Here is a 20,977-nt window from a genome sequence, read left to right as displayed (position 1 = left end):
AGGTTTCATATCCTGAAGTGTGCTTCAAATCTGAGAAGTGACATCTGCAGAGATGCCCGTCAGTGTCTGAATCCTCCTGAATGTAATTAGATCTGAGACAAGATAGAAGACTCGCTACGGTGGCCCTTAGGGAGGAAATGGTCTTTGAAAAGAATTATGTTAATCAGGCTAGCCTTCTTCTTGCATCTGCTCTGCTGTTATTCTGGGTAAAATTAATAGGTCTAAGGAAGGAGCCGATCATAATGACAATCTGGTCTTCACAGCAGGAGGTTTTATAAAGGAGCTGAACTGTGCCTTGTTGAGAACACTTAAAGTAATTAGTTACAGGGCTACTCACTTTCTTTCCTTTTTAATAATAATAATGGTTATTAATGTTTACAAATTAAAGAGTCTTACTCCAGATGAAAGAAGTGTTGAAATGGAGACTGGTGCAGGAGCCCCTGTACCTTTCTGCCTCCTGCTGAGGGTCTCAGCAGGCTCAGAAGCCCCCTTGGTCCACAGGATCACTGCCTCTCCCAACCCTCCTTCCCAGGGCACCTGGAGCTTGCAAGGGGGGAAGGGAGCCAATAGAGATCAGGGCAGAGGAGGGATTTTCCAGCCTTCATAGGCCTGCTACCTGGCACAAAGTAGATGTTCAGTAAATGTCGATGTTTGTTTGTTCGACCGTAGAAACAGCAAGAACGAAATAGTAGTTTTTTATGTTTGCTTTCTAAGGAGGTAAGTGGCTGGAGAGTAACTCCATGGTTAAGAGCACTTGCTGCTCTTCCAGAGGACTCTCACTCAGATCTCAGCACCTGTATCCGGAAGCTTACAACTGCCTATAACTACAGGTCCAAGGGAGCCAATGCCCTCTCCTGACTTCTCTGGGCATCCATGTTACATAGTAGTAGACACAGACACAGACACACACACACACACACACACACACGTAACAAATCTGTTTCTTATTAACGAAGTGAGTCTCAAAAGGAAAGAAAATAAGGAAGGACTCAATGGAGAGGTGGGGGTGGGAAAGAAGGTCAGGAAGCCAGAAAAAAGCTTTCTCATGGCTCCTCTGAAGGATGTCACTTCAAAGCAGGTACAGGCATTGTATTATAATCTGTGTTGCAGTCTCTTCTCCATCCGGTCTCCAAACGAGGGGTGAGCATACAATAGCCAGTAGCTAAATTCTGCCCCACCATCTGTTCACGTGAAGAAAGTTTTGTTGGCTAATGTTTTCATGTCAGCTGTAACAGCTTTTCTACCACTCCCTGTTTGAGTAGCCACTGCACTCCAAGCCTAAAAATGTAGCAGGTGACCTGTCCCATAGGAAGCTTGCTAACATCTGCTGTCATCTCCTAAAATGAGTGCAACCTGAAAGGTGCATCTCAGAAGAGGGGGAGGAAAGACTGTAAGAGCCACAGGACAGGGGAGGCTGCTGAAAACGGGGTCTTCTGCATGTGGCAGGAATGTTGCCTCCGGGAAGTTTCATCAGCTCTGGCTACCTGCACAAGACCACACCACTCAGTGTTCACAGAAGGTTCACAAGGCCTCACCCCATAGCTGAGGAAGCTACAGGTGATTATTGATGACTACTGGAGGTGGGGGTGTGTACGGATAATCACTTTTTGGGGCAAGGTGGTTTTCCCATGACTCCCATACATATAGAGTGCATAGAAGCAGCATTAATTGGGCCCAGTGGGTTTTACACACACACACACACACAGAGAGAGAGAGAGAGAGAGAGAGAGAGAGAGAGAAAGGGGGAAGTTGAAAGGGAGATTTAGTGGGGAGGTGAGTATAAAATTTTCAAAGAATAAAATAAAAAGATCCTTGAGTGAAACTCAACACTCCAGCACTCCAGAACAGAGCTCCTTCTCTGCACAACGGTCCATGACTTTCAGTCAAGAAAAGTCCATACTGGGGGACAGGTGTCAGGGCAGGGCCAGGCAGAAGGCAGATGAAGTAATGTACTTCCAGCTGACTCCCTTGGGAGTAAACCCTGAAAGAACAGAGGAAATGTTTGTATCTGCCCCATGTCCACATGGGCGGGGCACAGGAGCATGATGGGGATCTACCTGTCTTTTGACAACTCAGAGTGATACAAGATCTGAATTAGATCTAAGAGCTTCCTTCCATGGCCTGTCCTCTTACCCACTGTGTAACTCGGGCCCAGTCTTCTCACTTGTAAAACAGGCTTGAGAATGTAGCTTTATAGTCTTGATGTGTTAGGTAAGTAAAGCATATCACAGTTCTCCCACAACCATAAAGACTTACTCGGACAGTCCCCAGTCATGACGATAGTTGCTATACAATAATTTACGGGACCTTCGTAAGCGGGAGTGTGCATGCTGTGGACATGCAAGCGTTAGGCTGCCAGATTGCATGCTTTGAAGGCATTTTTGGCGAAGCTGGGTGTGTCAGGGCCACCAAGCTTGGAATCTATATGCCTAACAAGCTTTCATAAAACCACAAGAATTCACTTTTTTTTTTTTTTTTTTTTGGTTTGCTTATAGGTCAGACGGTCAGCTAGAGCTCTGCTCATCTAAGATAGACTCATCTGAACTGGGCTGCAGGTTGCAGGTCTGGCCAAAATAGGATGTGTCTCTTCATGTTTCTTAGACGAGCAGCTTCCCAAAGCATGTGCTGTCACAGGGATAGTCAAGCTTATCTAGCATCTACATACATCACCACTATAAATAGTCCATTTGCCGCAGCAATAAGTATTCTTTTACCTTGAGGCCAAGACAAATCAGCCACATAGCCAAATTCAACAGTGATAGATTCAGAAGCATACTCCTGCACGGAGATCAGCTGATGAGATTATTTGTTGAAAAATTATCTCCTATTGATCAAAGCATTAGCTAAGCAGTGTCTGGCGTAGGCCAAGCTCCTGGATCCAGTTGCTTAAGTATGTCGCCATTTTGGTGCATGCCAATGGACTCACACTGGGGCCATAGTGTAAGGGGTGGGGCTACAGACCCTCCTGCCAACCTGGCACCAAGTAATCCTTGACCTCATATTTGCTTTTTTCCTATCTGTGAACTACACACTCAAGCAAAGAAAACTGCAGGATTTCTCCAATAACTCAAATGCATTGATCAATTTTATAGAAAGGTCTCAACTACTTAAGAAGAAATTAGGGCCTTTGGGAAAAGTACGGGTCTAATAAAGACAGAGTAAGATTGAAGGTGGTGATAACAAGGAGTCGAAAGGAATCCAGGACCAAAGTCAGATTTCAGCAAAAGCTGAGGTCACCTTAAAGAAGAATGACAGCCATGAGCAGGGGGTCCAATTAATTAATTACACCTTAATTGAAAAAAGCTGCGTCTGCTCCTGTATTGTCCTCACTGTCCTCTAGAACTACAGGGAGTGCTGTGGCATCTGGGGAAGGGAGGGACAAAGACAGTTTCTCTGTCTCCCTCTCTCTTCCTTCTGATCCACAAGAGGTAAGGAAAAGGTTACCATGAGATCAACAGCTTCATAAATATGCAGAAGAAAGACAAATCAACCTGAAATCCAAAAAAAAAAAAAAAAAAAAAAAATTAAAATATAAATAGACTTGTTTGTTTCAAGGATTTGCAATGAATGCTTGACTCAGTCTGAAGATTAATCAGTGGTGGGTAATTATACTCACACGCATGCGCACAAACATATCCATGCACACACAAGAGAACCCTGGTTCCCTCTAAACAGCACAAACACAAAGCCAGTGGGAGCTTTCAGGTTCAAACAGAGGTGAAGTCACTGAAGCTCTTTCCTGGGCTCCAGAGTTCTTTTCATACGTACTGCCAGGTATCTAGCCCAGGATGTCCACAGTGGGTGTCAAAGGGCTCTAGGAACAGGCTACTCCTCCTCCTCTTTCCTCTTCCTTCTACTCATTCCTCCCCCTCTCCTCTTCGCTATTTTGTCTCCCTGGCATTCTCCATGAAATTCTAATTTTTCTTACCAAGTAGATGAGTGAGTCTTCAATCAAGGCATTCATGTTCTTTCTTTCCCATGCAGGCTCTGCCATAAGCAGCGAGCTGAGAACACTCAAACTTTGACAGGAGAGACTCAGCCTAGAACAACGCACCATCTGGGTGTAGCGGCTCACCTTTGTAAATCCCGCACTTAGGAAGTGGAAGCAGGAGGATTGCTATGAACAGAGGCCTGCCTGAAGTACATCGAGAGTCCAAGGCCAGCCTGAGATACACAACAAAATGACAGCAACAACAACAGAGGGTAGTTTTTCTCAACTGGGGATAATTTTGATTTTCCAGGAACATTTGACAGTGTTGGAGACATTGCTGATTTTCTTGTGCACTGCTGATTAACTTGGTTTGGGAAAGGTATCCCCAAAATTTATTATGCATAGGCTAAGGAGATTGTTAAATACCCTACAATATATAAGAAAGTCCCCAAACACAGAACTGTATGTTCATAGTGAGGCTGGTTGAGGAACCCTAAAAAAAAGAGTTCTGTATGTACCACGGTGCTTGGGCTGAGAAAAATCTTACTTTGTTCTAAACTCCGGGTCTTCCTACTCAGCACTCTCTTAGCTTTGCTGCTCCCTTTGAGTCACAGAAAGGAAACGTATGTTCCCTAATGTGCCATTCCTGAAAGCATCTTGGTATTTGATTATCCATTTAACTCATCCATCCTAGTGGTCTTTCTTTGAAATATTCAGTTTATCAACAAAAAAGGGAGACAAATCCACATTCAGCATTATGAACTAGAAAAGACCACTGATTGAATATTCCATGACAGGGTTTTCCTGAATGACCACAGGCAGCGTGCCAGCAGCTTCTGCCACTAACATCTCTAGTTCCCCATCTGTCAAAGGGGAGCCTTATTGCACTCACTGTATTCCTCCTCAAGGTGGACACTCTGGAAATCAGGTGGGCCCCCTGCTGAAGGAAAGAGACTGGGAATGGAGGCAAGGCATTGCACCTTGACTGCGCCCTGCTGGTTTTGTAGCCTCAGGCAGGTTACTCACTTGTACAATGAGGACAGTGCTGGCACTTTACTAAGACTCACTGAACTGAGTAAGGCATGCAAGCCACTGTTCTAAGTATACAGCAAGTGCTCAAATGATATTACTCATCACTCCAAATAACCATCACCATGACCAAGTGGCCACAAGCTTGGAGATCATGAAACATCTCACTAAGAGCCAGAGGTTTGCTTGGAGAGCAACAGTGAGAATGGAATTCAATAATGGGACCCCCAAGAAACTCCTTTTATCACTGTTAAACCAAGGCTTTCAACTTTAGGATTATTGACATCTAGAGCCAGGTAATCTTTTGTGGTTGGATGGAAATGTCTTTTTTGTTTGTTTGTTTTTCTTTCCCAGACCAGGTTTCCCTGTGTAGCCTTGGTTGTCTTGGACTCGCTTTGTAGACCAGGCTGGCCTAGAACTCACAGAGTTCTGCCTCTGCCTCTGCCTCTCTGAGTGCTGGGACTATAGGCGTGATGGGAATGTCTTTAGAGCTGTAGGATGCACAGCATACTGTCTCGAGCATCTATTTCTCAGATGCAAGTGCCCTCCCTACTCCAAACATTTGCACATTGCCATGTGTCCTCTGGGATGTAAAACTAATTTAAGAACCAATGTTTTAAATAATAACAAAATTTATTGACAGTTATAATAATCATATACAAGGAATTGCCTCCTGGTCACCTGCAACTTTCCTTTCAGCTGAAAACGAGGGCAACTTGCATGTACTGAATGGAAACAAAGATGCTCTGAAAATAAACTCATTTTGCAAACATGAGACTCTCACATTACTGGCTAGCCACCCCTCTAAGACAGTGTACTTGCAGTCCACACAGTTACTATGAGGTCGATGGCAAATGTGGCAGAGAACACATTCCTTCCCAAGAATGAATGTGAATCTCTTGATTAATGCATATATTCCACCCAATTATGATGTTAATATAAACACGACTTTGGAAAGATAACAATATAAATATGGATTAATCAGCAATCACATGTCTCTATCAGACTTTCAGTCAACAGGTCTTGACTTGGGGCCTCATCGCAGTTGCTAATGAGATGGCTGTAAGCCAGACATGCATGGTCTCATAGCCTCTATCCTCCCTTCTAGCAAATGTGGTTAGTGAGGGAAGCTACTGTAAGAGAATTCTTAAGTAAATGAGAAGAAGTTAGTGCAGAGCGAGGCACAAATGAACTATCCAATAAATGTTAGCTGCTATTGTGAAAGAGAAAATTGAGTAAAATAGAATGTTGAAGCAAGACTAACATGGGGCTGGAGAGATGACTCATCCGTCATGGCCACTCAATGTTCTTGCAGAGGACTTGAGTGCGGGCGCCATTACCCACATGGGGGCTTTTGTCCATAAGTCTAGCTTCAGTCTGGTGCCCTCTTCTGGCCTCTATGAGCATGCAGAAAAAAACCATTCAAACCTATAAAATAAAAATCTTAAAAACAAACAAACAAAACCCACACGGTCCTAGATGAACCTTCCTTTCTTTGAATTTCTAATGTGGGTGCTATTTAACCCAAACTTGAGTTGCCAAACGATTAGTGTCTCTCTGAAATTCATGTCCATGAAGAAATATTCAGAATGAGTGGGCCAGTGAGATGGCTCACAGGGTAAAGGTGCTTGCTGCCAAGCTTGATGACCAAGTATTATCTCCAGAAGCCATATGGTGGAAGGAGAAAAACAACTACACACACACACACAGATAAATAAATACATGTATTTTTATTTTATTTTAGTTTTGTTTTGTTTAGAGACTCAGAATGAAAAGCTCACTCAGGATCTCTGCCCATTGGATGGGTTATGGCAAGGGCTTCCTGGACTAAAGTGAGTGGTCCCGACATCCAGGAGCTCGTTCCTTGAGAAGAGATCACATGATACACAGGAGAGAAGGGTATCTGCAGGGGGAGGGAGAACGAGTGAGCCGGTCATAAGTCTGGGGACACAAGGCTTACTGGCAATTATTCAACATTCTGAGGGAAGGAGACATTCTTCTTTGAAGTATACTTCCCAGGAGGATAGGACCCTGCCAAGACCTTGATTTTAGATGGCTAGCTTTCAGAACTCGAAGACAATAAATTGCTGTAAAAGTCACATAGGATATAGTACCCTGGTTGCAACACACTGAAGAAACTAATATGCCAGCTTCCTTTATCTCTCAGCTCTCTTTGGTGGGTACCATTGCTTACTGACTTGTATATTAAAAAAACGGGTCTCTTTATAGGTATTTTACTTATTTATTAAATGATTGATTGATTGATACAAGGTCTTGCTCAAGCTGGCCTCAAACTCATAGACACCGCTTGCTTCTGTCTCCCAAGTGCACCACGATGCCTGACCCTTATAGGTGTTCTAAATCACCTGCCATTTACATCAGAGTCAGAAGCACTTCTGACTTTTTTTCCCCCTCTAGGATGTAGTCAGCCATTCCCAGCAAGGCCTAGTCTCCTTCCTGAAGAGAACATATACACACTTCTCGCCATCCTTCTCCTCCCACCTTCTTATGCCAAATGGTCCCAGAGGAAAGTCTGGAGGTCATACTCTCACATCTTCTCATCACAAACAAAATGTCACTTAGTTACGCCGGGCAACCCTCCGGTGACATGTGTCTTCTTTATTAACACCTTTCAATGGGTTTACTCACTACTCAACTGAAAAGGTGACTCAGCCAAGTGTTTGGCCTGTGGTAGACATCACTGTTGACACCAATGGCTTTATGAACAGCTCTTGCCATTGTCCAGTTGAATCTAAAATAAAGAAACCCTAGCATCCTGGGCTTGCAAGGGACCATAAAAAAACAGTGCTTCCAGTACCTTCCACCTTCTGCTCCTCCCTGTACACAAAGCCCAAGGTGGCCTGTGCATGGCAAACCATGCCGGATCTGGTGGTATAGAAGGAAACATTTTCTTTTAGCAGGTTCTGTGAGTCCAAGTTTGAGCAGGGCCACTGGGTACATACATGGTGCAACTTGCCTCGAAAGACTTTGGTGTTGGAATGAGGTGACTGAAAGCCCAGCCTCCAGCCTGGGATCAACAGGTGTGGTAGCCAGTCTTAGCTGGCATTGCACCTGGCCTTTCCACGTGGTTTGCGTTCCTCACAGCGTGGCGACTGCATTTCAAGAGGGAGCGGCCTCCAAAAATAAGCCTTTCAAGAGATGAATGTATATGCTGCTTACCTTTCCTGACCTCTACTTCACTGCTTTCTCGTGGTCACTTCTTGATGGCAATGCCACCAGATCACCTTGTATTTTAAGAGCGGCATGTGATGTGGACTAAGGAAACTTCACTGCACCCATCTTTGGAAAATAGAATCTAGTAAAGTGAACAGTATCCCCTGAGACTCTGACTGAGACAACCTGGAGCTGAGGAAACGCCTGAGAACGGTGTCTTCCGAGTAGGATACAGTTTCAACTCGGCATCAACAATATGCCTCCCTCTGTTCTCTCTGCGAGACTTTTCCACAGAGAATTTTCATGCCTCCATGGCATTATTAGGATGGATATGGTATTGAGATGGTTTCTATCAATGGGCCAAGTCTAGACATCTGTACAGAAAGCCTAAAGCAAACATAATGCTCCTTAAGCTCTTCCATGCAGGCACACACAGGGAAGAGATTCCACTAAGGAAGAGCATTACATTTCAGAGCCTCGACATTGGGGCTGGAAGACATGTTCATTTAACAAAATCTTGAGATGATAGAACTATAGCCACGGATCACAGAGGCAGTGGGTACACAACCGTCTATTTCTGCAACCTGGGGCACTGCCAAGCCAACTGTACGCTGGCTACATATTGCTTAGTTCAGGGTGACAGTGGATAAACCCTGTGTGCTCATATTTCTGCTTGTTTTCATTCACATGACTTTGCTACTAGTCCATGTAAAATCCCTAAACTGAGTCCAAGGCACCAGCAGAGGCTATACTGAAGAAAGGCTGTCATCGGGACAAGAAAGAATAGTGGAGAGAAGCATGGGGAAAGGTCCCAGGGCTGTAAATAGGAATACAGCCCACCGATCTCTTTCACTATTCAATGGGAGCAAGCAGAAGTGATCGTCTGCAGAACCCAGTAATGTCCTGTCAAAACACAGTTGACTTTACAAAATAATAACATTCCATCAGAGAGCCATCCCTGCTGGGAAGGTCCTGGGCACAAAAGTTACCGCTTATAATAGCCATCTGGCAATTATCATACATTGTCTCATACCATGTATTTTTTTTCTTTTTTATCTTGTATGTATTTTAACACTGATGAATTGGTTTCACAGGCACAGGAAGACTCTGTGGCAAGTATGATGGTCTCTCTGAAGTTCTGCATACTTCAGATGTACAATTCAGTGTCCTAACTTCCTAACCATTCAGTTATTTGTTTTCTGGACTGTCACTCATAAGTACAATGCCAAGCTTCTAGTGCCCTCTCCCTTAACACCTTGAGTACATTACGTATCCACTCTCCCAAAGTTGGGGGGCTGAATTATGAAGATGAAACCCAATGCCATGCTTGCCAAGGCACGCTCCAGATTTCTCTAAGTGTGTGCACCCTACACTCATCTCCTCCTTTCCAGAAACTCCTGTCACACTTCCCATCTCCCTCCCTCACCCTTTCATCAGGGTCTGCCCTCTCTTTTCATTTAACATTGTATGTCTGTGCTGAGCTTTTTACTTGGCTCAGAGTTCCTGGGAAGGCAGAGATCAGTTTTTGTTGTTTCCTTCACAGCCTATCTACAAAGCAAGCTCAGCTGCGGGGAATGAAGAAGCTTCCGGTAGCTGAGCTCTGCCTTTCCTTTGTCCATCCCCCTTATGATGTAGAAGGGACATTTAGGGAAAGTGTGGCTGGTATTAAAGCTTCATTCAGAAGCATGGGATGGGGCGAACTGGCTGGGAGACTGAATCTGAGCCTTCTAGGATGCACAGGCTGACCTCTGCACAAACCAGCATGTCTGTGCCCTTGAAACAGTTAAGACAGTGTGTGAGGGCAGTGACAGGCTACTTCCCTTAAGGATCACACCCAAAACCCTGGTCATTCTAAAGGTCATCCCAAGAGTCCTGGCTAGCATATAAGAGCTATCATGGTCCTTTGTATAGTCTGGAAGGAGACAGAAGTTTGGAATTGGCAATGATTTACCCAGGAGCCCAAGGAAGTCACCACCCAGCATGACCTGTGCTGTCACTGCCACCGTACACTTCTCTGCTGATCACACCTCCACTGGCCAGTGTGAACCAGAGTGAAGGAGTAGTCCTGGAAAGAAGCTATTTCTGTAAAGACCGACTGATTAAAACATCAATGACGTGGAGGGCTGCAATGCTGCAGGTTCTGAGCTAAGTTATAATTGACCTTGGGCAATCTTTAGTTTACTAAGTAGGTATCCCTTCCCCCATCTGTGTCAAAACTACCATCCTGCCATAAAGATAAAGACTTCCGAAATGTTTTAACCTAGCAAAATCTCGATTCCCCACCAATCAAAGATCTAAGAGTGTTGTCAGATCTCCGTCCAAGGCCTACAGCAGAGCTCTCTAGATAGCCCACCCAATGCATCCCCCAATGTAGGTGAAAAGAATCTGGATGTCTGGATCTTTGCTCTGTCACTATAAAAAGTTCAGTGCTACAGCACTGGAACATGTATTTGGGGAGATCTAAGTCTGTGTTCCTGGACCATCACCACTCATATTTGACTCCAGAATAAACCATGTTTTTTAATTCAGGTGAGAGCTGTTTTGTCAACTGAAGGGTCTGAAACTCTGGGGCCCAGTGGAAGTACTGAGAACAGAAAACCATGTTAACCCAAACTAAAGGGGGCTCAGGTGGACCAGACCCCTCTCTGGTATAACTGGCTTTAAGTCTTTTCTTGTGTCTTTCTTACAAAGGGCTTTGGTAAGTATTCTTCATGTAGGGCAGGAGTTGTCAAATTTTTTCCATAAAGGGCCAGCAGTAAAATATTTAGGCTTTCCAGGCTATTTGATTTCTGTTAGAATTGTCCATCTTTGTCATTAAAGCATTTAAAAAAAGTCATATTTCAAGTAAGCATGGCTGGTTTAATAAAAACTTTTATTTATAAAAAGAGACGGAAGACTGGATTTGGCTTGTGACCCCTGTTCTCAGGCAATCTGTTTCCTAACCTTGTTCCGTTCCTGTGGCCGCACTCTGACTTCCATAACTCAGCCCATTTCAATTGCTTCTCCCCTTCCCATTCCATCTATATTCTACACGTCTCTTTTAAGTCTTTGGATTTTTCCCCATGAAAATTTCATAGACTGCTCCAACCTGTACAACTCCAGAGAGTGTCTTCTGTAGCCCTGTGGCACTTACAGCCAGTACCACAGAATTTAGAATCTAATTGTTTCGGAGCAGGAGATTCTTAAGTACAGAGATCATGTCTTATGTGGATATATATTTCCTACCCTTCTCATATTAGGGCTTGACACGCAGTATGTCCAATAAATACTTGCTAACTGATGAATTGACAGATAGCTACAGCAGCGTCTATTGGTTCCTTATTCTTGTGACACGGGCTGATAAGTGGCCCTTCCATAAGAGGTGGGATGCAAACATCTTGGGGGAAGGGACATTTTCACTCTAGAACTTGACAGTGTTGTTCAGGAGAAGAAATTCCTCAGATCCAATTCAGACACTGCCAATGCGATAAGTGAAAGATCTAGAACCAACATGAGCCTGGATTGGTTGGGGGTTGCCACCCAAGAATCCTAAATATCCTCACAGGAGGAAGCAGGAGAAGACAAGGAGACATACAAGACAGAAGCAGAGGCAACGAGTTTTGAAAATTCTCAGCTACGCTTTGAGGATGGAAGAGAGGTGTTGCTAGGAAGCTTGCCAATGGAAACTGGAAACAGATTCTGTCTTTGGGCTTGTGTAGGAACCAGACCTGACTGACTCCTTGGTGGAAGCTCAGTGAGGGTCATTTCATTTAATCCCCTGGAACGTCAAGGGGATAATAAACCTATGCTGCTTTAAGTCATTGCTTTTGTGGTAATACGTTGTAGAAACAAGAGATTAATATGTGCTGCAAGAGGAAAATACTACACGATTAAAAACATCAGGACACATTTGTGTATTGGAGCTATTCAGGCTTTTCTAGCACTGTGAGCACATACCTAAGCTAAGCAAATCAAGGCTTGAGAGATGGCTCAGTGGTAGAGATACTTGACACCAGCCTGCCAACCGCCATCAATACCTGGAATCCACATGATGCAAAGAAAGAACCAGTGTCACAAGCTGTCCCCAGATGGTGGGGGACACATGCACATGGTAGGAAAATGTAAATAGTTTTTAACAGAAAGGAGAAAACAATTGAAGGGAGGAGAATTCTGACCCATTCAGAGGCCACAGCCCGAAACAGCAGGGCGGGCATAGTGGGACCAAACATCACACCACAGCGAATGCTCCAGGCTTCTTCCTTTCGCTACTTTGAATCTGTCCTGTCTCCCCATCTATGGCAGTACTCAACATGACTCTTTTGCCTTGCTCAATTCTTTCTGAATGCACCCTTAAAACACATCCAGTGGTGCATTTTACCAACCACCTAGGTGCTTCTCAATTGAGGTGACGATAAAAATGGAGCATCATGGCACCTATACCTGAATGCCACGTCATTGAGAGAATGTATCCTCCACTCGGGAGGCAACCCAAAGTAAGTTATCTGAAAAGATCATGGAAGGTCTTTGTCTGTAGGAAGACACTTCTCAGCAATATTCTGTATGAAAGTTACTCTTTAAGGTCTAGACAAAGAGTCATTGGTTCTGGAGATTCGGGTTTAAGGTCCGACTCAGCACCTGTTATATGACTTCGGACAAGTCACTTAACTTCTTTGATATTAGAGCCTGATGACTGCGGAGGTTATAGAAGATCTGTCCAGCTCCATTTAATTGGCCCCAGCGAGGGATATTTAGCCTCTCTGTTCATCTGGACTTAATAAGACTTGTATTACAAGCTTGTAATAAAACTATCCAGAGAAAAACCCAAGAGGCAACTCTATCATCCAGATTTCGGAGGTATTCAGGACACCAGCAGCTCCTCTGTCTGTGAAGGAGAAGCAGCAATCACTCCTCCGTGACTTCTCTAGCCAAAGGTGCTATCAGGTACATGGTCCAACAAGACTCATGTATTTACAGAAGAATGTAATGTTTTCCCTCTCTCTCTCTCTCTCTCTCTGCTTGTGTGTGTGTGTGTGTGTGTGTGTGTATGTGAGAGAGAGAGAGAGAGAGAGAGAGAGAGTAGGGGATGAGGGAATGGAATTGGTTATACGCCTAGATTAATCATGGAAATCCTGTTTCTACACTAGGAAAAGCAAAGAGAAATCACTTTTTTAAACCCTGCTACATCCTTGAACTATCTACCAGGCTGTTGCTTCCCAGCCACTGTATACACCGTCACTATCACCCTTTCCTCTCACTACTACCCAGTCATCCTTGAACATCTTCCTCCTGACTCTTGTTCCAAATAATTAACTGTAATTACTCTCTATCGAACTGTTCTTAATTGACAACTTCAAGGGTTCCTCCTCCTCTGTGACCTCTCCTCATTACCATGGCCCCCTCCAGCTGGCATGACAGTGCCCATTTTGCACAGCCTTCTGTGTCTGTGACTCCGCTTTCTCAACCTGTGGCTCTCCTTCTCTCTCTCCCCCAGCTATTGTGGTCACTGGGTCCTACATTTGGTCTGCCCTCTTCACCTCCACCCATGCTCCACTGACTGTCTTTCTGATCTCTGTTCCAAACTCTCTACTTTCCCAAATGTACTGTAGACATTGCCCCACGGACATTCGAATGACACATTGAAGTAAGTCTAAATCTGAACTCATGCTGACTTCTATGAAAAAAAAAATTGATGGTTAAGAAAATGGCTTTTCACGCTTTTATAGGCTCTAGTTACAGGCTCCACTCCTCTCTGGCTTAGCTGTGTGATTCTCAGACATGCATTTCTGTGTCTCTATCTCCTCATCTATAGTAGAGGAAAATAAAATTATCTGCTTTGCAGAGTTCTTGAGTAGGTTTTAAGAGGAATGCACTGAAGTCACATTGTTACTGCCTGGGGCATAGTCTTCGTTCAATAGATGTTAGTTGCTATTACTTCTAACTTAAATTTTCCTGAAAATGACAAATCCTTTCTCTCTGTCAGTCAACCTCAGTTTGTCATTCTTATTCCACCCACTTGTCAACTACAGTCATCCCTCATACCCAAGACAATATAAATGTTATGTAAACAGTTGTTATACTAGATTGCCTAGGGAATAACCACAGGAATAAAGTAAGGCCAGCCCTTGTTCAATACTGATACGATTTTACTCAGGTCCATGGTTGGTTGAGCCTGTGAGTGTGGAACAGAGAATGCGGAGCTCAAGTGCAAGAAGCATGCCTTGCTTCTATTTACGGCTTTCTACTTATTCAACATTCTTGTTACGGCCAACTGCGGCCTGCTGCGGACTGTCTCTACTGTTCTGCCTGCTCTCCAATCCCTCCAGCACACCTGCTGGTTTTTTTCCTCCAGAAGCGTAGATTCCTCACATCATTTTTTCTGCCTCCAGTGGCTTCTCATTACTTTGCAGGTGACTGGCATTCAAGGCTTTATCAGAGCTTACCCCTTCATGGCACTGATTTCTACCATTGCCCAGCAGGTAATGCACATACACTGAGAAACCACAGTACCACAAGGAGGCATCTTGCCTTTTCGATGTGTCTCCTCTCCTTGTGCCATCCACACTGCCCTTAAAGCTGAAGAGCAGCAGCACTTAATGGCCTTAAACACTTTGAGTTACAGCTTCTTTGAAAAATCTAAGGGAAATTTGGATTTCTCCAACAAAGATGTAAAAGAACAAACACACTCGGGCATAATTTCAGATGTCCGTGGACTACCTCACTGCAGTTTTCTTTTTGCTCATCTTGGAATTACTTTTTCTTTTCAACATTAAATTCATAAAGGCATAGGAATACTTTTAGGAAACCCATTACATTAGTCTCAATAATTCTGTTATTTTTATTACCGGCTTTCCTCAACTTCTAGAGACATGTTTTCCCTGATGAAAGTGTGCAATGAGTTTCTAAATAAGGTTCAAAGATTATCGCCATTGAAAACACATGGGTGCTGGACAATAAATATTGGCCTATGGGCATGGAACTAAGTGAACATGAGAAGATGGAAGAGTGACCTCCAGACTTCCTCTGGGGCCTAGGAAGGAAAAGAAGTCTCCAAGGAGCCTGGGCATGGCTGGGAGTCACTGAATACCCTTGAGTTCATTAACAGAGGGAAAAAGTCAGAAGTGGTTCTGGCTCTGATGTAAGTAGCCGATGACTGAACACACCTATAAGGCCCAGGCATGGTGGTACACTTGGGAGACAGAGGTGTCATTTCAGCCCACTTTTGGAGGTTGGTCTGGTGCTATCCTGATGTTAATTGCTCCCTCCCCACCCCCCACCGAGGCCTGCTTGCTATAAGCAGACACTCATGAACCCCAAATGATGTTGTGAACTTCGCCTCTCTGTTTAACCAATAAAATAGCGACACACCTGGGCAAGATGGATGGGCTGTGTGTGGCCAAGGTTCGAAGGCTAGGAGAGAGAGAGGATCTTGGGAAGGAGATGAGACAGGAAGCCGAGAAGGAAGGAAGAAGCCACAATGGGTTAGCATGGAAGGAACCACGTGGGCTGGGAGAAAGAACTCCAAGAATGGTGTAGAAAGGATCGGCCCAGATGAAAAACATTCGCAAGCATTTGGGTGGACAGATAGGAGGTAGTCTAATTAGGAATGATTAAAGCAGATGGCAGGGGATGAAGGCTAGGTGACATGAGATAGCGCAGGTGGAATTACCGCCCAGCCCAGGGTGATATAAGGCAATTATAAAATCTATCAGGAAGGAGTCGGTGTCCTTTATTGATTATAATAGCAGGTTGGATAATACCACCGTGATACTTATAGGTTAATAATAAACATTATTAGCATGTACTTTTAAAATTACCACAACAAGCTCACCTAGCATCCCTGAAACTGACGAGGGAGATCCTGACACCCTGCCCCAAGTGCTGATCCCACAGAGGATGCTAAGAAGTGTGGCTGTTTCTCCATGAGGGAACTAGTATCACAGATATAAAACATACAGAGACAATTTGGTGCCCCACCAGCTTTTCTGGTCATTGGCATTGCCAACAGAAAATATTTCTCCTGCCTCCTGCACTAATTTTAGCTGGGTTATTTCTCGCTCAACATGTTCTGGAGTAGATAGAGACTGGTCTGTGCTCTCTATCAGGGGTCCAGCATCTGGGTCACTGTGCTGCTCCTCCTGCAGCTGGTTCTTTGTCTCTGATGCTGCTGTGGTGAAGAGGTTTCTGCCTTCCCTTGCTGTGGCACCTCTTACCACATTTACAGAGGATTCCAGCTTGCCTGAATTATGATAGTAATTTGGGTAAACGCCTTATCACCCCTTTCTGATCGTGATACTCTTCAGGGTAGACTAAAACAATTTCCAGGTTTGGCACAGCCATTGTATTGCCTTATTTCACCCAGACAGATGAGGTCTCTTCCCTATCCCTCCCCATTTTAAACAGGTCAGAGCACATTACAGCTTCCATTTTTCCTCTCTACCACCTGCCCGTGTTTCAGTTCTCACTTTTTCCATAAATCTCTTCCCAAGAAGTTCTCATGTGCACTGAACACTCCACTTTTAAAACGCTCTGAGCACTTACAGCCTATTTCAAAAAAGTTTTTGACCTAAAATTATATGGCACAATAGTTTTTATGGTTTTGGATTTTTTTTTTTTTTTCTTCACAAAGGTTCATGTGCAGAGAGGCTGGGTTCCCAGCGCAATGATATTGAGGTGCTGGGACCTTCAAGAGGCATTGCCCAGAGTGAGGCAGTCTAATTTCCTTCCCGTTGCTGTGCTTAAACACTCTGGCAAAAACAGCTTGGTGGAGGGGAGGATTAATTTGGCTTCTACTTCCAGGTCACAGTCCATTACTGAGAGCAGTCAGGAAGGGACTGAAGCAGAAACCATGGAGGAAGGCTGCTTGCTGCCTCCTTTCCAGTCTATGGTTTGCTAGGTGTTCCTGTACAGCGCAGGAATGGTGCCGCCCACAGTGGGCTGGGCCCTCCTCCATCAATTAATAATGAAGAAAATCTCACACAGACACTCCCCTAGGCCAGTATGATCTCGGCAATCCCTCAGCTGAGACTTTCCCACCCCCTCAGGTGACTCTAGGCTGTGTCAAGTTGGCAATCAAAGCTAAGCAGGACATGAGGTGCCAGAGGCAGGACCACCCTGTTGATGGGATTACTGCTAACCTCCAGAGTGGATTTGGTCTCACAGGACCACGTTGTTCGGATTTTCCAGACACTAGAATTTCAGACATGACCCAATGCCAGATATTTGGTTTCAGAAAGACGTAATAGACTGAGACAGTAGTTAGGTCTGTAGGTTCTATATCCAGGCAAACTAGATTTGAAAATTCCATTCTAGCTTTAAATTAACAGCATAGTTTGAACTTAGCTGTGGGACTTTGTTCAACATCTATAAAACAGAAGTAATATCACATCTTGTGGTGCTTTTACAAGACTTCAATGAGATAATGCATAGAAAGCCCTCAGCACAATGCTGAGGATATAGGAAGCACTCAATAAGCGTTAGTTTCACAGAGCTGTCTTGTATAAGTCAGATCAGGCTAAGTTATGCTATGGTAAGAAGTAACCTCAGACATTGCTCTTGACAGAAGCACAGGGCTATTTCTACCTCTCTCTCACACTAAAAGTCTCAGGGAATCAATTCGATATTGCTTGGCTCCAGGAACCTGGCTGACAAAGGAGCTGTTACTGTAACATGGCCAGTCACAACAGAAAAGGGAAGCGAGACCGTGGAAAAGCAAGAATTGGCTCTTGAGCTTCTGCGGGGAAGTGACACCTGTCGCTGCCCCTCACAATCCATTGGCCAGTCACTCAGCCACAGCGGAGTCTAACCACACTGAGACAAAGAAGGTGCGATTCTACCCTTGGAGGAGGGGGAAGGGGAAGAAGGAGTTGTAAGCACTTCACTTATGTTTGGTTTCTGGCTTCAGTAGTATGAGTGGCATGTCCTGGTGGCCCTCAGAACCCAGCACATAGCAGAAGGTGAATGCATAGTGTATATAGAGAGAGTAGGTATTCAAGTCTCTACGTTCTGAATTGCATTGTGTGCCTGATGGAGACACCCCTCACTGATACGTGGCAAACGTCTGAAAATGTCAACTGGTAAACTGACAGTAGAGGACCGCAGATCCCTGCTTCTTAAAACAAATGAAGCCATCACCTGAGCACATTCAAAGTCCACTTGAAACGGCTATTCTTGGCTGTCAACTTGAACTACCTCTAGAACTAACTAAACCCCAAGTGACTGGGCATACCTGTGAGGGACTTTTCCTTAATTAAATCATTTGAAGAGGGAAAGACCCACCTTTAATCTGGATCTTCTGAGGTGGGTAGATCCAGCTTTAACCCGGGCCACACCTTCTGCCTGCAGATTATATAAAGGCCGTGGACGAAGAGAGCTTGCTCTCTCTCTTTGCCAGCTTGCTTTTTCTCTCACCGGCAAGTCCATTCCCTGACTGGCATGAGAGCCTACTTCTTCGAGATTCCAGTGTCCACTGAGGAGCAGCTCAGACATTCAGCCTTGTGGATTGCACCAGTACGGGATTCTTGAATTGCTGTAGGTAGATAGCTACTGTTTGACTAGCAGGACCACAGACTATAAACCAGTGTAATAAATCCTCCTTTTATATTTATAAGGAGATTCATTCTATTAGTTCTGTTCCTCTAGAGAACTCTGACTAAATCACCACTGTTGCCTCAAGATTTCCTATTATACAGGTTGGCAGGATGGTTCCATGGGTAAAGGTGATCCTGCCAATCTTGACTACCTGAACTTCAATCCCTGGGACCCAAGTGACAAACGAAGAGAATCAACTCTTACAAGCTGTAAAATGAGGCACGTGTGCACCCTTCCCAGACACATATATTCACGCAAGCAAAACAAATTAAATAAAATGTAATAAACATTTTTAAATGATTTCCTACTAATCTTTTGTTGTTGTTGGCTTTCTGTACAGTTTGTGGTGTCACTACCAGTTTCATCTATAGATCCACAAATTTGAGGCCCATGTGATTCTTTATTTTCCCTTGGGTCCTTGATAGAAATTAGGACATCAACTTTTGTTACCTCGGGAATAAGCACATAGCCTGCACACCTGGGCTAGCAAGTACAGCTAGTTTGGGGAAGGTGGTTCTTTCAATAAATACACATCAAAGAGAGATATCTGTAGCCTGGCAGTGTAAATCTTTAAAGAAAATAAAACTTTATCCCCCAGGAAACTTCGGGTCTGTCTCTGTAATTATTCATTATTATTGACTGTCTAGCCCCAGCTTTATCCTTAACTTTGAGTGTAACTCTTTCAAGTCACTCTCAATTTTGAAACCTGCACTTGAAATTCCTTCCTGGGGCATCTTCGCGGCCCCACTCCTGTAGCTTCATCAGATGCTCACATCCCTGGAGCCTTTCTTCTGCCAACAGCAGATTACACCTCTATTGGGAATAGTGTTCACTTCTCTAGAGCTTTCTTCCTCTGCCAGTAGTGATCAGATGTCTCACGTGACCCAGCCACCGAGTCCTCTCTGCTCAGTACTAGAAAGGAATCTCCAGTGGGAAAGCTCACTCCTTTCAAGTTCCCTCCTCACGGCTTACCTTTTTCTTCAGGGCAGAATCCCAAATGGGAACGGATGTGATGAAGTCACTGAAAGCTGCTGGTCTGGGGACTGGTGGAGTAGCCAGGCGACTGATAAAAGAGTTCCATGAAAGGGAAGGATGTCAGCCTATTTACTCTCTCTTTCCTTCCTTTCTTCCGAGCCTCCTCCATTTGTTCTTATCAATATTTTTACTGAATTGAATGTCAATCAGTTTTGAAGAGTCCCATTTCGCCACCAGCCCTTTCACAACCTGCTTTTGATTTACGTTGTGTACTTTTAAACACTACATGCCTCTTTCCAATGCGAACAAGTAACAGGACACATTGCAATTTAAATGTCCGTGTAACTATCGTACTGTCTATTACAAGTCAGGAGGGCTAGCATAAAGAGTTCTGTGCTTTGTTTATAGCTCCCATGTCTCTGGAGTTTAACGTATTTCTTAACACATAGAAACTGTCAATGATAAGTTGGAGATGAAAATTTGGAAGGTGTGTAGTGTCAAAGAGGCACCAAATCCAGCAACTTCCAGAGCTCGGATCTCATTTCCATCTGATCTTAGATGATGCATGTAGTTATCCCTGCTTTAGTTTTCCTACCTATAAAACGGCTACATCAGGGTTTCACTGGAGATAACACAAACACTCCTTGAGTTCTTAAAGCAGGCAAGGGTTGAATACAGGGGACCAGGTACTTATAAAACTGTTGAAAGACACAGGGGCAGACTCTAGCCTCAGCCAATATTAAAAAGTTTCAAACACCATCACTGTACCAACCAAGAGTGCACTTACATCTGCCAGTCAGAAAGCTGGGGAAACAGGAGGCCACTGTCCAAACTTCTGAACGCAGCATCACATCACCACAGGAATAATCCAAGAACACGGGGGACGAAGAAATTTGGACCACCGCTGACTCCAGAGTCAAACTCCCAGACCATCTGGGTATACATCAGAAAAACAAATAATACTCTTTAAACTCCTTATCACCCTACTTTGGCTCAGTAAGGAGTTCCGGTTCTGACTTCCAAAAGGATGAATCAAAATCACACGAGGACTATAAACCGCAAGGCATTCTGGGAAGTGTAGTTTTAACCAGCCACTGCAGGATAGGCAGTCATCCTGGAGGGGGTGCAATCACCATTGACCACAACAGGCCACAACATGCTGCATGGGAGTTAACTGAGATAGATTATGAAAAATGCCTTACACAGTGCCTAGCATACAGGGGGCATATCATACTGCTATTTCTTGTTATCGTTTTACCTGAGAAGACCTAGCCATGTTAGCTCGATGGTGACTGCCACACA

At 44.3% G+C, this 20,977-nt stretch overlaps 1 protein-coding gene across 4 annotated transcripts in view; it reads right to left on the bottom strand.

Moving 5' to 3' along the window:
* LOC110546480 (NXPE family member 4) overlaps window positions 1-20,711 on the bottom strand; it is a 228,696-nt gene extending 207,985 nt beyond the window's left edge. For 2 of the 4 annotated variants that reach the window (XM_060373227.1, XM_060373239.1), the window contains exon 1: window positions 20,463-20,711. The gene's annotated coding sequence lies outside the window, so the exon portion shown is untranslated. Of the gene's footprint in view, window positions 1-6,671; window positions 6,864-18,388; window positions 18,639-19,672; window positions 19,764-20,462 lie in introns of those variants that run through there. The other 2 variants (XR_002476302.2, XR_009587915.1) reach the window with 2 other exon arrangements.
* Window positions 20,712-20,977: the final 266 nt, after the last annotated feature.

Source organism: Meriones unguiculatus, chromosome 1 (genome assembly GCF_030254825.1).
Source record: "Meriones unguiculatus strain TT.TT164.6M chromosome 1, Bangor_MerUng_6.1, whole genome shotgun sequence".
Taxonomy (NCBI): domain Eukaryota; kingdom Metazoa; phylum Chordata; class Mammalia; order Rodentia; family Muridae; genus Meriones; species Meriones unguiculatus.
The sequence above is the reverse complement of the archived record's forward strand: the minus strand, read 5'-3'. Positions and strand labels throughout refer to the sequence as shown.